The 23,088-nt window shown below is 40.2% G+C and overlaps 1 protein-coding gene across 4 annotated transcripts in view; it reads right to left on the bottom strand.

Annotated features, from left to right (window-relative positions):
• The window catches only part of LOC142028843 (poly(rC)-binding protein 3-like), a 522,814-nt gene that overhangs the window by 172,715 nt on the left and 327,011 nt on the right, over window positions 1-23,088 (bottom strand). For all 4 annotated transcript variants that reach the window (XM_075022739.1, XM_075022740.1, XM_075022732.1 and 1 more), the window contains one exon: window positions 10,589-10,689. The gene's annotated coding sequence lies outside the window, so the exon portion shown is untranslated. The remainder of the gene's footprint in view (window positions 1-10,588; window positions 10,690-23,088) is intronic.

Below are 23,088 nucleotides of genomic sequence, written 5' to 3'. Positions count from 1 at the left end.
ACAATACCCACTAATGAATGGCCATTAATATTTTTCAAGCAGTGTCAATTAAATCCACTACTTAAAAGTTAAATCTCAGAGATTGCACTTTTTGCTCCATAAAACTGAAATTACAATTGCTTGAGTGTAATGTTATAAACCATACGATCATTATTACAAGCATAATGAATGCACATTCCTAATTTGCTGGGGACTGATCTAGTCCCTTTCTGGTCATTTTGGTACATACGCTCTCATTGCCTTACAAGAGTCATCTTTTAGGAGTCTCTGGTCTGTCTTTTTCAACAGCAGTACACAGACAATATCACCAATAACTAAGGATAACAAACATTACAGTTAAGCCAATGTTTACAGATTATTTGCAACTTTATCATACTTTCAAATCCTCAGTCTGAAACCTCTGAGGCTGCTTGTCTATTTGAAGCTAGATGTTTTGAAAGGCTACAAACTGATGTAGCTGTTTTGCAAAATTATATTTAGCTGTTCTTATTCCTTTTTCCTCAGAAACTCTACTACTTTCTCAGTCGGAATACAGACTTACATTTTGGCAGGGGTTGCCCTGATGTTACATGTGCACCCTCTGCTCTGCCTCTTGAGTCTTTCCAGCTTTGCCCCAAATCTCCTTTTGCATACACCGAGCAAAAGCGTGACAAGCACTAGCAGCTAGACTCTCTAAAGATTTCTTCTGCGCTCTTTATAATCTATTCCCTCTGAGCTTTTACCTGCAAGTAAACGGGTCTTTTTGTTTCTTTGCTTCATTTCCTACGAATAGCAAGACCTTGGAGCTGGTCTGAGTTCTTATAAACAAGTGAAGAGGGAGGGATGCTTGTAAAGGCACGTAGGCACAATTTAATATAGGAAGTATGAAAATACACTACAAGGCAGAAAAAGGTGCCTTTACGTCCTCATAGCCAGTTGTTGCAGTACAGGCGGTCTCTCCCTAAACCTGTCTGCCGTTGGGTCTGCGACCGTCCCTTCTTCCTAGAGCTCAAATCCTCCCCCAGCAGTGGGTTTGCTGCCCTTTGCTCTACTCTGACTCCATCCAGCCAGCGCAAGTGAAGGTCTCTGACCCCAAACCACTGAAATCACCAAGCTGAGTAGCCTCACGATAGAGTCCCTTCTCTGTTTTTCATGCTGGTTATTTTGTCTCTCATTTCTTCACAGCACAAGCTGGAACAGCAACAGCCATCCTGCACATCATCATCTCCCAGTATCACAGAAAGAAGCCCAGGGAGAGCATTACTCACACGGATTTGAATGTCACTCCCTAAGAACTCCCACCGAATACCATAAGACAAAACTAAGATTAAACATATTTACTGTGCTTAGGAGTGTCAGAATTCAGCTGGAATGAACAGCCATTTGACTGCTTCATATTCCAGAATGCGTTACTTCATCAGCGCCTTGTCAAAGTCGAAAGTCCGCAATGAAAAATGCGTATACAAATACAAACATTAAATAACCAGGCTGAGAAACTTAACATCAAACTAAATATCGCCTATCTAGGGAACCATCTGTCAAAGAGACTGAATTAATTTAAATTAACAGCACAATGCAGTGGAAAGGTGGTCAGGGTGCCAAGCACTGTAGGGTCAGAGCCAGGAGGTCTGGTGGGGTCGCCCGTCCCTTTCCTCGCGTAATTTCTGCAGCATCCAGGGGTGCTGCTCTCGACCTCCAGGAGGGGAGGGTGACACTCAGCTGCTCCTGGTGCACCTTCCCACTGACAGATGTCAGCCTCAGAGAAAGCGAGCTCTAGTCACAGCATCCAGAGGTGCCAGGAAGGGGAGGGAGGACTTGTAGGACAACAGTGACCTTTTGGCTAGGACTGAATACACTGGAGAAGACCCTTCTGGAAGTAGAAGGGTGAAGAAAAAGGGAAGTTTCTATTATAAAACAAATAGCATTGAAATGGAAATTCTTCTCTTTTTTTAACCAGTTTAACTCCATATGGCAGCATAAAATAATTCAGCATTATAGTCATGACATTCACATATTTTCTTTTCCTTTTTTTGCCTCAATTCCCCAAGCCGGATGAAGTTGATAGGCCAGGAGACAGATGCTCTGCACTTTTATTGCAATATATAAATCTCAGTAAGATTTATATAGTATAAATAGTAAGAAACTACAAGCATTATCAAAAAAAAGAAGGAAAAAGATAAAAATAGGAAGACAGTCTTCTTAGGATAATTAAATGGCTTGGTTCCTCCCTGATGAACTGTACTTCTGGCTCTTTGCTCATTTGTACCCTGACAAGACAGGCAAAGAATGCATCTGTAACTGCCTTGTAAGCGTTGTTATCTTTTAACTGGTTATTAGTACTACAATACAAAAATAATATTCATGTTGAGCTACACAGGACTGCATTTAGCCAAACCTGCTCTTAAGCTGGACTGGGTCTCCCAGCATGGGATAATCCCAGTTTGGCAGCGGCATTCCTCCTTAAAAAGACACTAAACCCTCGCTCTCTGCCCCAAATTCTTTGGGCTGTCAGGAATTTGCAGCACTTTGCCAGAGCCCCAGGAGTTGCAGCTGGAGGCAGGGTGTCACAGACATACACCATAACCCCAGGGATCCCACAGACGCATTTTTGGGGAGGAAGGCAGAGCTGCGAAGAGTTTCCCTCTGCCACGGCGGGGAAGGTGCCGCCCGGGGGTTCAGCATCGAGGGCGAGCGGCAAAGACGGGCAATACCTGCGCTGGTGCAAAGTCTCTGAGGGAAAAGGTAACCCCTGAATGCTATTTTAACACACCTGAACTGGGGTGAATTTCTGCCTTTTTGTGTCCACTGCCACTGGTTTTTCTTGCCTGATTAAAGGCTCCCTAAAACTGAATGCCTTTCAGCTGTCACCCCAACGAGGTGACTGTAACCCTTCATTTTTACTCATGCACACACCCAAAAACCTCTGAATTAGCAGACGGGTGCCACAGGTGCTCAGCATCTCCCGCGGCCAAGATCTTTATTTGTTATACCTGTCAGCCCAGTCAATGAGTGCTTTATCTCACTGTGGGCAAGCATATTCCCTCCTGCCAGTGTCAAAAGCGTATCTATCTATTCGGCAATGCTCTACGCCGAGCAACTGCCGGGCTGTGGGAAAAGAAGATTGTGATCAGCACCGTTTGTCTACGTAATTGCACTTGTTCCTGGACAACTGTTGGGTCAGAGGCTAATGTTTTTTATTTATAGTCTTTCCACATTCATCTGAATTTTCCTGTGCCTTTTCCCCTAACAAAGATTGCGATGCCATTTGGCCTCATACTGCAGAAAGTCTGCTAGAAATCTGAGAAAAAAATATCTGAAAGTAAATCCATCACACTCGATTGAACAGAATTTTATATTAAGGAGCTGGAGAAGCACCTCAGGTTCAAGGTGCATTTCTAGGAAAAAAGAAAGACCGCATACATATTTAGCTGCTTCTTTTTTCATATTGTGTAATTTCTAGGAAAAGATATTGAATTCTGCTAATGGTATACACAGAATTATATATATGGAAGATGAAGATCGATACATTTTCAAGGTTAGCTTTCAATTAGCCCTTTATTAACAAGACTACCAAACAAAACTCAAATATACTTGCCTGGATGCTACCTCATCTTTAAAAACTGAAACAAAACAAAACAAAACAATCTATGTCCCCCTTATATCTCAGTGTCCATATAATCTGGTTCTGAAATGCACTAAATGAGAAAAAATATTTGTTTTCTTTATGATAAGAATTCTGTTTATTTTCACAAAGATTACGCATAGTATTTTGCCTTTTTGTTATGCTTATTAAATAAACAAATCAACATCTAAGTGTAACACACTTATTGCCTTAGGCAAGCCACTATTTCACTTCTTTAACACCTCAAGGGTTTCCAAATAATCATGCAAAGTAGAGCTGCTTGCTTCATTTTCCATTGTCGTGCAGGCAGCCTGGATATAAATTCACACATCATTTTTTAACACAAGAATGGATTTGCCTCAAACTGCTTTTTTAACTAGGTGCATTTTTTCAGATTAAATAAGTATTTTTATTTTAAAGTAGGATCATTTACTATTAAACATGAACTTTTAAGAAGGTAATGCCAAACTTCTTAAATTCCATAACTAGATTTACATTAAATTACATGCAGTATTCAAGCATTCCATATCTGTTGGTAAAGATTTGCTGACCATCAAACCACTGAGCTGGGAGAGTTTGAGTGACTGAAGAAAATGGTCTCTGAGAAAACGTTCAGCCCAGGTTTGATAGGTGTAGCTTCCTCTGCAGGTCCAGAGAAGGTATTTGCTTCACTTCATTCAGGTTAGCTCTGTTCAATATCTAGTTCATGCAAAGCTATCGCTTGAGACCTGATAAAGGCAGAAAATCTTACTTTCTACTGTAGGTAAAAGCTCCACAGCAGAGGCTGAAATCTGCTAATTCTAAAATCTTGCAGGACACAGTAAACGGACAGAAACACACAGTTCTGTTTACTCAGTACAAAGAACGGTTAATTTGACTAATAAATCACCTTAATATAAGTAATAATAAAACAAATAAATGTAGTAAATGTGAAATGTCATTCATTGGTTTCTAAGATAACAAAAAGTAAAAATCAGGCATCTGAATAAATATATGAGGAGCTTTTATATAATTCCTTAAATACAACTTAATACAGTTCCACCTTTACAAACAAAAGTACCTAATGTAAACAAAGCAGCAGTCAAAATAATCTGATGCATGATATTCTCACAACAGTGGAGCAGGACTGACTACAGTGATCAAGGACTTTTTTCCCATCACCACTTTGACCATGGGAATTATGCTTCCAGTCAACAATACTGTACAGAAGGAGAATATGATGTAAAAGGAAATTACTTACTCTTATTTGGGTAATAACGTATTTCCCAGTCTAGATTATCAAACAAGTGAGGTCACCCACTGTATTATTTACTGCTACACTGTGGCAGAAAACCAGAATACTTTAAAGATACCAACTGAGAAGAACCGACCCTTTTCCAGGAAGGTAATTAAAAAGTAAATGCACGAAAGACAGACAGAGTGATGATTTCATTTATGCTCCTTGCTTGCTCTTTCCCATGGTAAGACCATCAAATCAGCTCTCGGCTTCTTTTAAAAAAGCCAAAGCAGACTAAGCCCTTCAAATCTGTTGCAGACATTTTCTTCAGCGTACTAATGATTTCTGTGGCCCTCTTCTGACCCTGTTTTTTTCAACGTGCTTTCTTAAAGCAGGGACACCGAAACACAGCCTTCTAACATCAGTCTTACCAAAGCCAGACTCATGACCAAAGCAACAACCCCTGTTCTATGTAATCAATTTCCTCACTGGAGTTGCTTATCTGATGGGTTTCCTGCAATCTTTCCCTCAAAGGTTAGGACTCCTTAGAACACAATTCCTCTCTCTCTCAATGAAGCTAGTATTCTTCAACCTTAAATTAAGTATTTCGCTTTATATAGATGGACTGAGGTTACCAAGCAACCCAGGTTTCTCGCTATAGCAAGTGGCCTGGACTCTTTGTATCATTTGCAAATTTCATTGACAGTGATTCTGTCAGCTTCCAGGTTGTCTGAAAAAACACTGAAAATATATGTCTAATTGTGAAATTTGTTGAAACCCACTACAGACACCTTCCCTCAATCACGACTCATCATGCCAAGTATTTTTTGTGGATGGGCTAGTTTAGCATGTGCTTTATTGTCACTGTGTAGGGTTAATTTTTTATCAGAACGTTGAACAGATTGCAGTAAACTCTAATAATTTGCCTGGGAATATCAAAAGCTGAAAGGTACTGTAAGCAGAGGCGAGGGTTTTGGGTTCCAATACTACTCAGTTGAAGAGGGAATTGACCCTGTGAATATTTAACTTCTGTACTAAAAAATAAAAGGAGATATGACCACCACTACTTCCACTTATACTGTGAACCTGATTATCCTTCTCCTTTGCTTTTGTAACATCTGCCTCAAAATAAGATGTTGTTAATCAAAATTGATTAATCTACCTAAACCCAACTGGAGCCTCTTTCCCACCCTCCGCCCCCATCTCAAAATGAAACCCTCCCTTTTCTCCATTCAGATTGACTCACTATTTATTATTTATTCCCTGGGTTGATGAAGTGATAAATCAGGTGTGTGCACAGTCCTGATATGCTTAATGCCACAGAGACTGAGTAATTCAATTATTAGGCTTGAACTCATTGTGTCAAACGGCCTCAGCTTCCTTATGGTCTGCTTTTCACGGTAAACAGGACAGAGCTTCAAAACTCTATCTTAGAGACAAATCCAAGCAGAATTGAAGCTGCTGGCTCTAGCCTGTCTTTCCTCTTAGTAAAATTCAAGTGAATGGTCAATTAAGTAGATATGGAAGCTTGTATTGTTATACACATCTCTGACATGTTATGGTCCAGACAGCAAAGTGAACCACACAGAAGTACAGATAATTAGAAGAGACATCACTTAGTAACAAGTGATGTATTCAGCACATCTGCTTTCTGGGGAGACAGAAATATAAGTAGTGACCCTGTGTTCTTTTCAGACCCCAAATAAGACTCAAAAGTTTGGCTATGTGCTTAGAGCCAAAACACCTGAAAAAGCAACCAAGCAAGCAATAAGAAAGAAGGAAGCTGGTTTTTCACTTGTAAAAACAATGGAAACAGAAAAATCTTACAATTTCATCTGCTTGTGTAGAATGTGAAATTTCAGGTGTTCAATCTATAGCTTCTAACATAATTACACTTAAGTAATATAAACCCAAAGATTTTTACTCCTGTATTTTCACTGATTGATGTGAGCACTTATTAAATAGTGCAAATTCTTTATATCACTCTTCCTTCTTTTATGTGAAATAATACATCAGAACTCTTATTTTGGAGGCTACTGATAGCTAAACTTGCTTATTTATGATATACAAGGTCATGAAATATTAGATACTGTATCAATTCTATTCAATGTATTCTCTTCATCTTCATCTCAGAAATATGCAGTGGCAAAAAGCGTTAACATCCTAAAATCTCATCGCCTATTGTCCACAGGATAATCAAATATGACTGCCAAAGTTGACCCAGCCTGTAACCAGGCACTGAGTTTCATAAAATCTTTGGGTACACTGAAGTGGAACATATTCCAACAAGAAGCAAATAACATAATATTTACAGTAGCTGTATGAAATTACAAAGAAAGATGAAGTGTGGTAGCGATATGAGAATCTTCATTGCTATTTTGGTGGAGCAGTCTCTGGAAATATAAGATCCCTCACTTAAGAAGCTAGGATGAGTGGACTCCATTGTTTAGAAATAATTCTCTGTTTTAAAATGTAGTTTCTTATAAATGTTATTCTTTACGAACAGGAAAACTTTAAGAAGTTCTGAAGTTCTCCTTCAATAAGTCTGGAACAGAAAAGAACTTTCTTTTCTGTTTCTCTTAGTAAGAATCCTCTTCCTCTCCCTTCCAATGCAAGTTGTTCTTTTTCCTCTCCACTTTTCCCAAATCTACTAGCCCTTCTACCACTCTTTCCTTTAATTCTAGAGACTATCCTCAGACACTACGATTTCCAGCAGTTTCCAAATTTTTCCAGCTTCCTCTCACTAAGTCCAGTAAGGACTTCCAGGTTGTTAAATACTTTTATTTTTCCCTTTCTATATAATCTCTGATATTTTTGAGAGATACCGTTGTTATATTTGTCTCAGAGTTTTCACCCTGGGCTTCACTCAGATTGGGAGGAGTAACAACTTGTAGATTACTTTTAAAAGCTTAAAAAACTTTGAAAAAAGCTCTTCTCTTGTTCCTTTAGAATTGAAGCCAAGGGTCTGACAAGCACCTCTTCCCATTTCCCAGTATAACCACAACAGAGTCCAGGAAATCTAACAATTACGGAAGAAGAGCAAAGTCCAAAGACCCTTTTCAAGGCTCAAGTTCCCTCATTGTACATCAGTTACCTTTGGGGTAGTATGTATCAAGCCTGAACAGTGGGGATGTGCAGCCCTCCCAGGCCACGTTGCGATGTCGGGACCAGCCAACACTGTGTTCTTGCACAGTGAGTTGGGACAGCCCAGTACTTTCTTATCCTGGCTATGGTACAGTGAGTCGGGACAATTAGGCACCCCCGAAATGCACCTCAAATTCCTGTTGCCTGGAACCGTACCTGAGACTCCTCCTCCTTGGATCATGACTTACTGTTGCGGTTATCTGACAAGAATTATGGCTGGAATGAAATTACAATGACCAAAGTCAATCATCTCGCAAACCTACAAACAGCGGTCCCAAGTGAAGCCCTTCGAGCTCTCCTGGACCGCAGCGCGCTGCAACCAGCATCTCCCTCTGAGTGCTCACAAACTCTCTCATTTGCAAAAATCAGAGGACTGTCGCCGAAAGCTGATGAGGGAACCTGGGCTGATGCCCTTCACTCCTTGAGGCTGAACCCTTTGCCCATTGAGAAATGCCGAGACATTTCACGTGAATATTTCACTGAATTCGACAAGAATTTTTAACAGGTATACCTCTGTTTATATATATATATCTATATAGATATATCTTTGTGTCTGTGTGCATGCATGTGTGACTTGACCTAGGTATATTCTATTGAACCCCTTTGTAAATGTTAAATTAACCAGTGATTTTTACTAAAACTTGTGACTTACCTCAAACTGTAAATGAACATCAGACTGCTGCTACACACATAATCCCTTAGACAAAAACTGTTACCCAAGTCTGAGACTAGGAGCAGATCCAGCCACACCTAAGCTCCGACAGGAGTTTAGAAAGCAAGGGGGTCTTCTCTGAACCTTGTGACTCAACGGGAGGGTCTCCCTTACCTTTCTGCCCTCCCCATCTTTATACAAATCATGAAAAATCAATTCTAGCTTGATCTTTCTTTGTATGTTTCTCCCTTAATCTTTTGCATTTTTGGTCTCTGGTAAATCATTCTAGTTTGATTCCAACTTGATTTTACTTTGTACACTTCACCCATCTATTAAGTAATAGAGTGAACCTTGCCATCAAACTCTGAAGTCGCGCTTTTATAAACTCCTATTAAATCACTTTTGCTAATGTGACAGACTGAAAGAGTTAACTTCTCAAACATTGTGGTGGGACAAATTCTGCCTAAGGACGAACTCTACATAACAACGAACCCAGCCTAGCAAGGAACAGCAGGTGAAAAGAAGCCAATCAGCACAGGACATCAGCAACAGGACAACAGGACAGGGAGGTCCCTGCTCCGATAACACTGACCCCTCGAAATAACGGGTCCCAATAACAGGACCCTCGGCTGACTGGACCAATACTGGACCCAGGACCAGTGAAATCTTTCTCTTTTCTCTCTCTCCCTTTTTTTTCCCATAATCCCTACACCTCATCCCTTTAGACATAAACCGCTGACCAAGTCTGGGACTAGGAGTGGATCCAGCTGCCCCTGGGCGCCTCTCTGAGAAGGAGTCTAGAAAGCAAGGGGGTCTGCTCTGAACCTCCTCACCCAACGGGAGGGCTCTCCTCATTATTTTCCCTGAACTGATCCCTAAATAAGCAAAGCCTGTAGTATATGCTTAGTGATGTATGGTTAGCACATGTTACACAGTTTATTGATGTAGTTTCATGCCAATTTTTGTTGTGAGCATACCAATTTTTGTGGTGAGCATGCCAATTCTTGTTGTGAGCAAATAAAAGTTAAGTGTTGTGTGTTAAAGGATCCCTGGTGTCGTTTCACCTTAATCCTGACCTGGGAATCAGCAAACCCGAGTCATCATCCTGAGAAATTCGGACATGACAGCTAATACCTTTGACAGTAATTCTTTAAGCAGTCCTAACCACTCATTTGTGACAAACAGGCGTGAGAAGTTTTAAGGGCAGTCAGAGGTCTAAATTTTGGGGAATGCAGGGGAATTTGAGAAAGACAATGCAAAGTCGGTGGGAGAAAGTGAGTCAGGTATTGCTGCCGTATAAATAGTAAGCATAGTTACGGAAACAAGTTGTATTAAAGGGCTATTCTGGTATAACCTGCTGTACTAGGTGGACTGCACTGTGTAAGGTACTCATTTAGATGCAGTGTCAGCAAACTCCTGATGTAGTATAAAGCTGAGACTAAGCAGTTCAACCTTTCTAAGAGTAAGACAAGCAAAGGGAACACAAGAGACTAAATGGGCAAAGGAGGCATATAAAGACAGTTTTTGTATCCATGTGAATCCTGGCAAATTTTAGGGTCTCATTTAATATGAGTAACCTCTGGAAGCTCCCAAGAAGAGAAAGAAGAGCCCAACTGCAAATGAGCAAGCATCTCCTGACCCTGATGCCACACAATTCTAGCGACAGAAAAGAAGCTTTAACCATTTAACCTTTTACCAGGAAAAAGCCCCAAAATGTCCAGAGATATGAGTACAGTCCCGCTGGCATTACCAGTTGGAATAATCAGGTGAGCAAGTACTTCATCTCAATTATATCTGTAATATTGACAGATTTCATTCTAGCTGGGAAAGATTAAGAACAGTTTCATACTATTTAATTTGCACTCACATTCAATTGGCCCAGAAAATGAATATGGTAGTCCATATAATAAATACAAGGATAAAATACAAGTCAGGGCTACATGGGAGAAAACAAAACTGAGAATGAAGAACTTACTTGTCAGAAGACCAGTGATATTTAAAAAACTGCTGCTGTTGGTCAGTTTTTGCAGTCACTCTGCGGTCTCAATGAAGATATCTAAAGGTCTTGAGTATGCTCTGAAAAGAAGACGAATCAAGAACTTAGTAATTATATCACCTATCAAATACTAAACCAAAACTTGTCCAAAATAACTTGCTTATGAGGTTATTCATTCATAAAATAATTTTTTATTCCACCACTGAATCTGCAGAGAGTTTATGGGCTTCTACAAGTTGAACTGCTCAGATCAGGCTTCCTGGAGTGCACAGGGAATCAGAACAATAAAATGAGTAATTATTTAATTTATTCTCTTGCATACCTACATTTCTAAGCTGTTCCAGTTTTGAGAGAACAGTGAAAGAGGTCCAGCTCCTTTCTGGTTTAATAAACCAATATGCTGGAGTAAATGATTTTCCAAAACAGGCATATAAAATCATGTCCCTAAATGTCTTTCAAACAATTGACTAGAGTTCATTAGCTATCTTTTTGACTAGTTCATGTATTTGGCCTCCTTATTTGTGATCTAATAGCTGAGGATGTCCCTTTGTACTCATAACATTATTCTGCATTTTAGGTCTAGCATTGTAATTTCCAGTTGTCCTTAATGGACAGGACAGTTAACTGAGTCAAGGAAACATCTCAGCTGTCCAAATCAAAATGAAACCAAAAGACTGGGAGATGACCAGTGCTTCCACCTATGCGGACTGTAGAGGGAAAAGGTTGGGAGTTGTAGAGTTGGCAATGAAGGAGTGAAGTTGAGCCTGGGAAAAAGAAGGGGTAGAGAGAAGATGGGTTTAGTGTTGTCTTTGTTTCTCACTATCCTATTCTATTTTTAACTGACTGTAAATTAAATTAATTTTCCCCAAGTTGAGTCTGCTTTTTGCCCATGATGGTAACTGGTGTGTTATCCCCTTGTCTTTATCTCAACCCATAAGATGTTTTATCATATTTTCTCCCCCTGTTCTGCTGAGAAGGGGAAATGAGAGAGCAGATGGGTGGGTGTCTGACTGCTGGCCAAGGTCAACCCACCACAGCTATAAAATAATGTTTCCATCACCGATCTCTTCAAGATCAGCAGGACTAAGACTGGAATGGAAAAAAAAGCCATACGAAGAAAACTCTGCCTATAATGCATAGGGATAAACAGAATTAATAAGGAACAGATCTCCTTCTCCGAGAAAACTGCATTAACAGGAAATCTTCATACACCTCTAGCTTCTCTACTGTAGTGCAGCCACAAATTTGAAAACAAGTGCTTACGTTAACAACCAAAAAGTCAAATGACTCATACTCTATGAAAGGAGAGTGCCGAAAACCTCATTTAAAAAAAGATCTCTGCTTGTGATATGATACTGAGGTCTCTTTGGCCCATTAGGGAATTTTTGACAGTGATCATTGAAATATAACACAGCAAGTGTTTTAAAGTTGGAAATAAGACTGATTGACTTGCAATAATATATTTATTTTGTCAGCATTTCTTTTAGAAACAACTATTTAAAGTTCTTTCGCAGCTAGGTTTTAACAATCCTGAGGTGATTTATTTAATTCCAGATTTCATTAAGCTCCAAAACTTCATCTTAGCAACCATTATGATAGTAATAGCACATTTCAGCTACGAAAAAAACTGAAGGGCTATGCATCTCTATCTGATATTGAAGACTATGGAATGAAATCTCCATCGAGTTAGTACAGCAAAGGATTATACATTTGTTTGGATTCCCTTGGTTTTGGTGAGGATATGCCTTACAATGGCAAAATTCGCAAAACCCTCTCAGATAAAACTCATTGAATGCACTCTTTCCTGACTGAGTCTCTTAGAATTAATGTTCTGTTAAAATAATGAACAACCTCCTAAAAAGATGGGGTCCGTGGGAAACATTCACACTGCCTCACAGACTTGTTGTGAGGAATCTCTGGTATAACAAAACCTAGAACAATATGAATTGGCAGTAGAACTGAGCGAATATTAAATTCTACCAACAATCTCCTGTTTACAGCCTAAAACACTCTTGTAATTTAGCTGTGTTTTCATGGCTAAATAACTAAGGTCTCATGCCTGTACCCTGGGAAATCTATAAACAGACAGTGAAATTAACTGTTAGTTGGGAAAGAGAGCTTGGAAACAGTTTTATGAAAATGTCACCTAAATCCTCATCAACTGTCAAAAAAAGAAAATAGTATATTAGGAAATATTAGGAAAAGAACAGAAAACAGCAGAAGAAAACATGATAATGCTGCCATAAAAATCCATTGCCCACCTAACATTTTGAATATTGAATACAGTTCCAGTCATCTCATCTCAAAAATGACAGGATAGCAATAGAAGGATAAAGAAAAGGGTGACAGGATGATCACAGGTATGTAATGGCTTCTGTACTAGGAGAGAAAAAAAAATGGCTTTACGATTTTCATATTGGAAGAGCGACAAACAAGGGGAAGGACTGTGAGAGAGCCCCAGAAAGTCATGAACAGTACCAAGAAAGTGAATAAAAAAATGCTTTTTCACTGTATTTCATAGCACAGGAAACAGTCCCAATAAAATGAGCAGTTAGCAAGTTTCAATCATGAAACCCAAGAAAGGATGCTTTCCCCAAAGATCATAATTAAACGGTGGAACTCATTGCCACAGGATGCAGTGGATGCCACATACAAGTGTGGGCTTCAAAAAGCAATTCACTGCGGTGGTAAATCAAACACTGACCAGTCTGTATTTTACACAAAGATACACAATATAAGCCTTCAGCTTAAGAAACATTACAGAGTGCTGTGGGGTAATATCAAGGGAAGTTATCCTCCGGTCTGATTTAAATACAGCTGTGGCAATGTCCTCATTTGTTTTGCACTGCTATTGCATTCTCGGTGTTCTCTTGCAACACGCAGATGTTAGAAAGTGTACCGTGCCTCCAGCTAGTGTGCAAGGAAGTTTTTGAGGGCAGGAAATTCCTACATTCCCTGGTCCCCCTGTGCGGCTTCACAGCCTAGGGTAATTAGAATAAATGAAGGGTTTTCTTTTTGGAGACCTTACAAGCCCATCCATAGTTTTGGAAATAAAAAATGAATATAATGATAATTATAAAAATACTCCATACAGACCTGTGATAAACTTTTAGTGTTTTGGTACCTTGCACAAACGAGTAAATAAGAACGGCTATACTAGGTCAGACAGAAGATCTGTCTACCTAAGCCAGCATCCCATCTACAACAGTGGCCAAAATACAAAGTTAGCTTTGGCTAGCGCAACATATTCGGCTTTCAGGATATGATACACTTTAGAAAGCCATGAAAACCTTTTTTTGTCCTGATCAGAAACTGAGTAACCACTATGAAAGGAAAAATTCTGGAGGAAAATCCTCCTCAGGCCCAAGTCCTGGTTCACTTCCCAGCGACTGGGATCACACCCAGCTACGCCACATCCCTCCTCTCATACGCTGCTTTTCACTGAAAAATAACATGGGCATGGAGCAGGAGGGAATAGCGATAGCAACCACGGTTAATGATCTGGGCAACCACGACTCTGCGTACACGTGCCCCACAGCTTAGGTGCCACCTGCACAACCAGCGATGTAGTCAGCCGAAGCTAGTCAGAACATTTTCATTGTAGTGTTATAAAAGCATTTTCTGAACATAGCTTTTTATTTCATAGGAAGCATCAGCCATCCCATGGCAGAACTGGCAAGTTCTTCATTTGTAGCATGACAGTGAGCAGGGTAAAGTCTTTTATGAAACTGCATCGGATGAATACAAGATGGATACAGAGTTGAAGCAACCTTGCTTATTCACTAAAAATAATCGTATTTTATCACCACAATAAACAGAAAGGGACAATTCTACATATCCTATGTCTATGCATTTGTCTGGAAAAATCTCTATTCCTCCATCATGAGTTAGATTAAACAGTTAAGATGAAGATAACTAACCGCACAAGACAGACCATTTTCTTTTCTTTTTTTTTTTGAGGGGAGAAAAGGCAGTATCATTACTTATTTCCATAAAATGAGAGGATTTTTTATGAAGCCCTTTAATCTTCAGTAACAGCTGGATGCCAGTCCTGAGGCTCCTTAGAAAACCCCAGCCTAAAACCTGCCTCAGTAGGCTGCACTATTTGAACTTAAAATTGTATGTAAGCCCCTCTGCAGATATGTTTATATCAATCCGAAATCACATATTTGGACTAAATTTAAGCCAATTCCTAAGAGTCTTGCCCAAAAAAGGGAAACTAGGCCAAAAAGATATTGCAGAAAAAGCTACTTCTAACTACCCACATTGGAACAGCGACTACTCTTGACATTCATACTCTATGCAGAGAAATGGTAGCCATTCAAAACTGATGGGAAATGAATGAGGTTTACATTCAAATAAGTGTGTCTGCATAACTTATTCAGACTTAACTTATTTATAACTTTTAATGTTAATTTAGGTAAACTTCAACAGTTTACCTAAATTAACATTAAATCATTATTCTGGCCAAGCCAAAAGGCTTTCTTATGCAGGCATGTATTTACCCCAATGCCTGTCCACTCAATAAGGGTTACCGTTCAGGGGAACCACATCAGTCAGAAGAACGTGTTCCAGTAGCACAGAAGCTAACTGCCACGAGCCCCAGGACGTTACTACATTTATGCTGGTATTTCAGGTAGCAGACTTCTGTTGGTCTACGGCAAGGTATCCAAGTCCCTGACTGGCTGACAAATTCCCCAGTAAAAATCTATGGGTTTTTTTTCTGGGGGACAGGAAACAACAAAAACCTTTCCAGGGGGATTTTATTACCGTGGCGTGACGTGGGACTGCTGGTGTGGCTGGAGCCCAGCCTGAGGAATGCTTTGCCTGTGGAGCACAGTACACCTGTATTTCAGAGTGGATCAGGAAAGGACTCCTGCTGCGGATGTGACTACAACAGACCATGTTGTCAATCGCTTTTATAGCAGTTTACTGCTTTGTCTACCAGAACACATCTAAGAGAATTAAACTTCGCAGCGTAGAAAAGATCCCAAGACAGCTGAAACCCCTGTGGAGACAATGAAGCAGCTCAAGGGCACCTACAAACTATGGCTTTATTCTACTGGACATTCTAGTTCCCCCCACATTAGTCTCACCCACCCACTTGCACTTAACCTTGGTAGAATAGTAGTTTTTTGTTGTAGTTTGTACCAGGCCTAGAAATGATATGAACTATAGTATGCTTACAGGGCTTCCCCCGCTGGTACAAGAATCGATGTTAAACCTTCTACTAGCCCGGCAGCACTGCAATAAACACATCTCAGATAACACTGGTGTGCCAACAGCTCCTTGTATAGTCCTGGCCTTATTTTTCAATGGAAAACAGGAGTAATCAAAGAAATAATGAAATTAATAAGTTAAAGGGTAAAAAAAAAATATTATTTTTGATAGCTTAATTCTTTGCATTGGGTGTAGGTGTCAAAGTGTTGGCACTGGGGGGGGCTGCAGGTGTGGCCTTTGTGAGGAGCCAAGCTGGTGGCATCTCTGGGGAACATATTTAAGAAAGGGCAGAAAATGCCACACAGACAGAGGAGGAGGGAAAAAAGATGAGTGACAAACAACAGAAGGAGCACCAAGGTCAGAGGCGGTGCTCCAGGCACTGGAGCAGATATCCCCTGTGGGTGCTCCACACCAGAGCAGACAGGTATTTCCTGAAGGACTGTGGTCCATGGGAGAGAGCCCAGGCTGGAGCAGGGGAGAAGTGTGAGTGGGAAGGAGCAAATTGGGAGCAAATTAAATTAATTTTCCCCAAGTTGAGTCTGGTTTGCCTGTGACAGTAACTGACAAGTGATCTCCTTGTCTTTATCTTGACTCATGAGCTTTTTCCATCCTATTTTGTCCCCCTGTCCTTCTGAGGAAGGGGATGGAGAGAGCAGCTGGGTGGGTGCCTAGCCACTGGCCAAGGTCAACTCACCACATCCTTGGAGCAGGCAACGTGTTTATGCTACTTTGCTTTCAGTGAAAAGGTCCATACTGTTGCACCTCACTTGTATACATGAACTCCATACCTTCAGTTAAGCTAACGTGAACTGCTCTGAGCAATCCTTATATAGACAAGGAATGATTCTGTTCTCAGGGAGCATGAGGATGCAACCCTACTTTCCTACTACATCCATTGTAGCTAGTTTGTAAATGCATTATCCAACCCTATTTCCCGTTTGCAAACTGTTAATGATCAGATTTCTGCAAATGCATTTGTTAATTACATACTGAATTATTTGGACAAAGCGTTTTTAGCGTGTGGGTTGTTTGTCAGCTGTTTGCTATTGGCTATGCATTGTTAATAATTGTTTTGACTTCTGCCTTATGTGCCTTATGGTGCAGGACAAATGATACTGTTCATGAATGGCCACCTCATAGTAACAATAATGTTTCTGCTTACTGAATGAATGAAAACAACTTTCCCAAAAGACACAGGTGAGTAAGGAATGACTAAATAAGAAACAGCAAACAGAAATAAGAACTAAATAAGAAACAGCAAAAAAACCCCTACCATCTTAGTTTGCACCTGGATATCATTGTTTGCATGAGAGTACAAAATATTCAGCAAAGCAAAGCGCTTCCTCAAACATGTAAGTAAATACTTCTCAGTTCTTCAGGAAAGGAATGAAATGTCATCAAACCAAATAGCTGTTTGGATCTAACAGATGTTATTGTCAAACGTTATAGCAGTAGTGAAACAGTTTAATCTATAAGAAAACAAGTTTGCTGTGACCAACAAAGGTTGCCATATTACTGAAGGAGTTTTGAGTAAGCTACGGGGGCAACCAATTAGAATTATTATATTTGCTGTAAGTTTGGACAACCACCTAGAATGATTTCATTTGCTTTAGGCTTGGTCAACCCAAGTGCATTCTTTTTTCTGATTTTCCTTAAAACCTCTGTGTCACCTGAAAAGATCACATCTGGTAGGGTCAGTGCTTTTTCTTTGCCCTTCCAATACACACACACAACACTTTTTAAGTCCCAGAGGCCTTTGACATTGCATTACAATGGATCAGCCACCTCTAATATGCTGAGAAGGAAAAAAGCAGACTCCCCAAGAGAGGGGAAGCAGACAATCTGCCCTGAGGCTTCCCTATTGTTATTTCATTTGGAGAGACAGGCAATACCACAGTATCTATGACAAGAGAGGAAAAGATTTCAACTCCCCCCAGCTGTCTCCTCCTTAATTCGATACTGATTGTTCAGTTGGTCCCAACCCTCCATAAAACACAGATATTTTTCATGGCTGCTGTGCTAGAGAAGTCTCCTGCCTGCTTGTGATGTGCTGTTCTACTTTGAGCAATACTCCAAAACCAGTAAGCACATGAGTAATCATAGGCGGCAGACACTGTGCTACCTCAAGCTGGGTTTTTATTGAAGATTATCCCGGTGTGTCAGGAAGCAAGATTCATGCTTAAACTTCTCCAATTGCCTCCGCTTAGTTTCATAAGGACACGTGCAACACAAAGATATACGTGAAGAACTTTGCACAGTTCAGTAAGCATTGCTTTGGGGAGGATGGACAAAAAAAGAATGTGGTGGTCAGCATAGTATCCTTGTTTGACAAGCCTGGACTGACAGCTAGGGAAGACTGTGCAGATAAGAAAGAACAAGGTTGTTTCACTGACACTCTCTGCAGGAGATAACCTCTTCTGTATGCAGTAGACACTGATCAGTAATGGTTAAGAACAGGGAATCTCTGAGAGACTGTGTCTAGTTAATATGCCATCTCAACTTCGAAAATACAATCATGTTTATTGTGCTATATTGTTCAGTAGAAATATTAAGCACTTCTAGAGTTCTCATTCTCTTCCGCAGTAGGTATCAAAATCTTTTACTAGTTGAGAAGCAGTATTATGCAGACTGTACGAAGAGGCTGAGCCACCTGCCTCAGGCCTTGCAATGAAAGCAGTAAAACTAGAAATAAAATTCATGTGAGCTATCCTAGATGCTATGCAGGTTCCATCACTGCAGGCAGACTTACACAGATGACACATCTCTGACAGGTAAGGGCAGAGAAACGACATAACTTGCCCCACGTCACATAGGTGAGGCTTACTTAACCTTCATGGTAATGCGTTATCTGCTAAACTGCTCTACCTCGGTAATTAGCTAAGGCTAATGAAATGGGATGCTATCAGAAGGCAACTGAGAAGAAAAGCCTCACTGTGAATTACTGACAGTTATTGCTTACATCACAAAAATGACACCCATTAAAGTACCACTCTCCAGCAAAAAGAAACTGAACAATCATAGCACAAACATAACAACTTGCAGAGAGAACTAACCGTGCAGGAGATATAAGAGTTCTAGGAAGAAAAACTGTTAACATGGTATCAATTTAATCAACTATTTTTTATTCCAGGACTAGAATGAATGGACACATACCATATTATAAGAATCTGTGAGCACAATCCCATTTCACTTATATATGAAATCAATGGCCTTACATTAGAAAAGAATCTCATTCAGGGACGTCCTCGAAACCATTGACATGATTAAGATGAGCAAGATTTCACTTACTATGGTCAGCTGACATCCCTGATGCATATCACGCATTACCAATTATACCGTTATGTTATCCTTACTCAGCGCTGCAATACTTAAAATGTCATTTCATCCATTCAAGCATCAATATTGATCTCTGGTTACATTAAGTATTTCCAGTTACACAGTGTGAAAAATCCCACCTTTTCAGCTACGGTTTTAGTGAAATAACTCAGCTGAAAACTACAAGAATAGCTCTTATTCAATTTCCTCATTCCACGTATGAGAATGATTGGCAGTAATCTACTTCATTCAAACAGCGATCTCCCATAGTTTTCCAACAAGATATAAACGGAAACAAATAATTTTGATCAATCTACAGCTTATACAGACAATAAATAGCATTCTGGAATCAGTAAGCAAATCTGTAAGGGTACAGTTTATAGCAGCAGGTCATTTGCTTGTACTGCAATTTAGATTTCAGTTTTCTCATATCCGCTTAGCAATTTTACCTGCTATGTTTCCCAGAACACTGTGGTGTATCCTATTGTCATAGGCAGTTTGGCCACACGGAAGCACAGTAATGTTTCTATAATTTAACTTGCATGCAGAGGCCCACCTTACCCTTCCTTATGCCAAAAGGAAAGCCCCGGTTGTTTCCATTGCTTACAGATTATGACTCCTTATGTGAAGATCTTTGATCACTAAGTGTGACCTCCCACAGAATACGTGATGCAGAATCCCACTTGGTTCGTAAGTCCCTGACTATGAGCCTAAACTACTCCCTTCTCACCTGTATACCACCCTGTTTGTTTGGTGTCAGTGTACGAAAATGAGATTCCTCTTAGAAATTACATTTCCCTCGCCTTCCATGGCTGTCTCAATGTCCTCCAAAGAGAAAACAGACAATAAAGAAAAGGTGATAGACAGAAAAATGGCTATACAGAAGGAAAGAAGGTCAGAAACAGCAAACTGCGGAATTACTGGTGGCCAGCTTCGGCCGTCCACCTCCAGGGGAGGTTTGTAAGATAAGGAAGCGCAGTCTATTCCATCAGCCAGATCATTACCAAAACCACTGAATAGTTGGGGGAACTGAAAGGTTGCATACTGGAAAGGGCTCAGTGGGTGATTTCAAGCCCAGGCACTCCTGGGAAAATCTGTAAGATAAGCAGGGGTTCAGCAGAGTTGAGAAAGTCTAAAAATTGTCTTGGAGGCTGAGCCGAGGGGGTTGCAGCCGAGGCAACTGGTGGGTCAGGGGTTGAAGGACAACCCAACCCTCAGTGCCGATACTGGACTGTGGCCTGCATAGGGCACGAGAGCCACGAAACACTTGTCTTGGTGCAGCAAAAACCCGCTGGCGCTCACGGCTGCTGTCCTGCAGGAGAGCAGTGTGCTACTCTGGCACAACACATGCTAATGAAGGCAGAAGGCTAAGCCCATAAATCAAGTATTTCTCTGTCCCCTGTGCAGTTTCCATAAACTGTAGCAGGACCTTGGTTATGTCTAGCAGGCACAGGAATAGTTTACCTGCTCTTTATTCCACTTTTCAAGGAGGGACGATGAGGCCTAAGAGAAAACTGACCCTTTCTGCACCAATCCGCCACCATTAAGCCTAACATTTTTGTACTTACAGCTGCAATAGCATCACAGTCTGTAGACTGAGATAGATACTGAATTTTTTTAATGAGTACCTATTGCAGTAAAAGTGAAAACTCTTCAGAAACATAAAAGTTCTTTGAATCACTACAGTATTTATAATGAAAAGAGAAGTAAGTCACCATAAATATTTAAGTGTCTCAAATAAAGATTAATTAAGAACTAGGCAGGAAGCTGCCTTTTCTTTTTAAGCAATAAATTTTTAATTGCAAAGTATGCTTTAGTAACAAATTGGTGCTTAATGGAGGTATAAAAGGAGAAATCTGAAGGTCAGGGATAATGATCAGATACCTGCATATGCCTCTGCACATAGAACACTCTACTATACTTGAGCAAATATTGCAAAAATTATTAAAAGATATTCATTTGAATAAAATGCTAAGTTCTGTTGAAGCATTTACCATCCTTTTTATTTGCAGGAGTTCATGCTCATATGCAAGAGTATCCCTTAAAAGAATACAAATTGCAGACACCTACTTCTAAAAATTTTTCTGTGGCTGACATGCCTTTGATTAGGAAAGTAGGGAACAAACAGAAAGATGCCATTTGGAAGAGATGAAAACATCTAATTTTAACTACATGGAAGAAGCCACGTCTATGGAACATGAACATAAGCAAAGAGCTTCAGTTTTCCAGTAATCGGGTAATAAAGAACATTGTTAGCCATCTGCAGATAGATGTAGGCATTCCAAGTGCGATGTCATGGACTATTTTAAGGTGTGTTCTACCTGTTTGAAAAGAAGCATAATTCTTCTCTGGTCTTTTAAGAAAAACAGAAACCAGAAAGGTACCATGACTTCAATTATTCTCAGCTACTCAGAGAACCTGGAAAAACTGGCTTTGGAATGCATGGGCAAGGCATACTTTGGTTTTGTTTTAGCATAGTGCCTTGGTTTGTTTTGTTGACTCACACTTCCCCTATTAAGTGAGCTTATTTTATTTATTTGTGCAACTGCACACATAGAGCTTTATACATTAGTTAGGGTATTGCTATCCATCCAGGTTCACAATACTCAGTGGTGAGTATTGGGTACTAAGCTGAAGAAGTAGCATTTTATAGACACCATCCATCAAATGAAAGTTAATTACTGCAATATTAGTTGCATAAAGGCAATTCTGAAGTGCAGTTTTGTAATGGGATGAGCAGAACTGAAAGAAAAAAACCAAACTGCAAGAAGAACTTGCTGAACTGAACTGAAACCTAGCTCTTGATACAAAAAGCATGGATCAGGCTGAAATCATGCAGTCTCCCTTCATATGAGTGTGGCCTCCTAGCATGCATAGAAAAAGCCTCTTTCCTATATTCTTGCTTGCCTTTTGCACATTCAGAGATAAGTACATAAGAAAAACAAAGGGCCAGAGAAAACATCAAAGAGTTTCCTTCAGTTACTCTCTTGGTGGGATGTTCAACAGAAAGGAGGCTTTTTATTTTTTTCCTCTACTGTTTGAATTTCCTAGATGCAACCTTCCAAACTTATCTCAGGCCACCTGCAGTAGGAGATTGCAATGATTTTCGGGTACTGACCAGCTCCCCGCCACCTCCCCCGCTCCGAATACTTTATTCTATGTTTACAGTGGAGCTTTGCGTGCTTTCCCCCTAGCCACTTACCAGTAAGCCGAAACCGAGAAATGAACACAAGCAAGGGTGAATGGTTTTCCTTTTGGCAACTTTTCAGAGTCTCACTTGAAATGGAAATGTTTTATTATTTTGTTTTGGGAATGAAGCTCCTAACCAGAAACACAACAACAGCAGAGAATATATTTTCTTTCTCTAGTATTAGCATAGCAGATACCACTACAGTTAATATAAACTCTTAGCCTCCCATACCAGCTTCTCTTTTCCTGGTGCTCAAGCACTGGTACTTCTTATGCTAATAGTGAAGCATTAGGAATATCCCCTATGCCCTACTGTCCCATGGCAGAGGCAGGAACCAAGCTCCTTCTCTGCAAACATGAAAAATTCCTAGTGAATCCTAAAGCAGAGACTATTGAAGTGATGCATTGAAATGAGAGAGTCAAAAATGGAAAAAGTGGGCAGTTAAATACAAGAGATTTTGAACTGCATGATCAAGACATATCTGAACACACTGGGTTACATCCTCAAGTGGTATAAATAACCTTAAGACCATTAATCTCAGAGCTACATTGATTGTCCCCTTGCTAGTGATATAGCACGAGTCAAAAAGAATCCAGTGCTGGGCTCCCACCTTGCTAAGCTTTGGTAGTTTGCATATTTTATAAAACAAGTTGAGAAAACAACCACCTGGGGTTACTAGCATTTTACAAGCTGTCCACTTCGAGAACCTGAGCAACTCAACTGGCACACAGCCTAGGAGCTGCCCTGCCTTCCA

Source organism: Buteo buteo, chromosome 3, assembly GCF_964188355.1.
Source record: "Buteo buteo chromosome 3, bButBut1.hap1.1, whole genome shotgun sequence".
Taxonomy (NCBI): domain Eukaryota; kingdom Metazoa; phylum Chordata; class Aves; order Accipitriformes; family Accipitridae; genus Buteo; species Buteo buteo.
The sequence above is the reverse complement of the archived record's forward strand: the minus strand, read 5'-3'. Positions and strand labels throughout refer to the sequence as shown.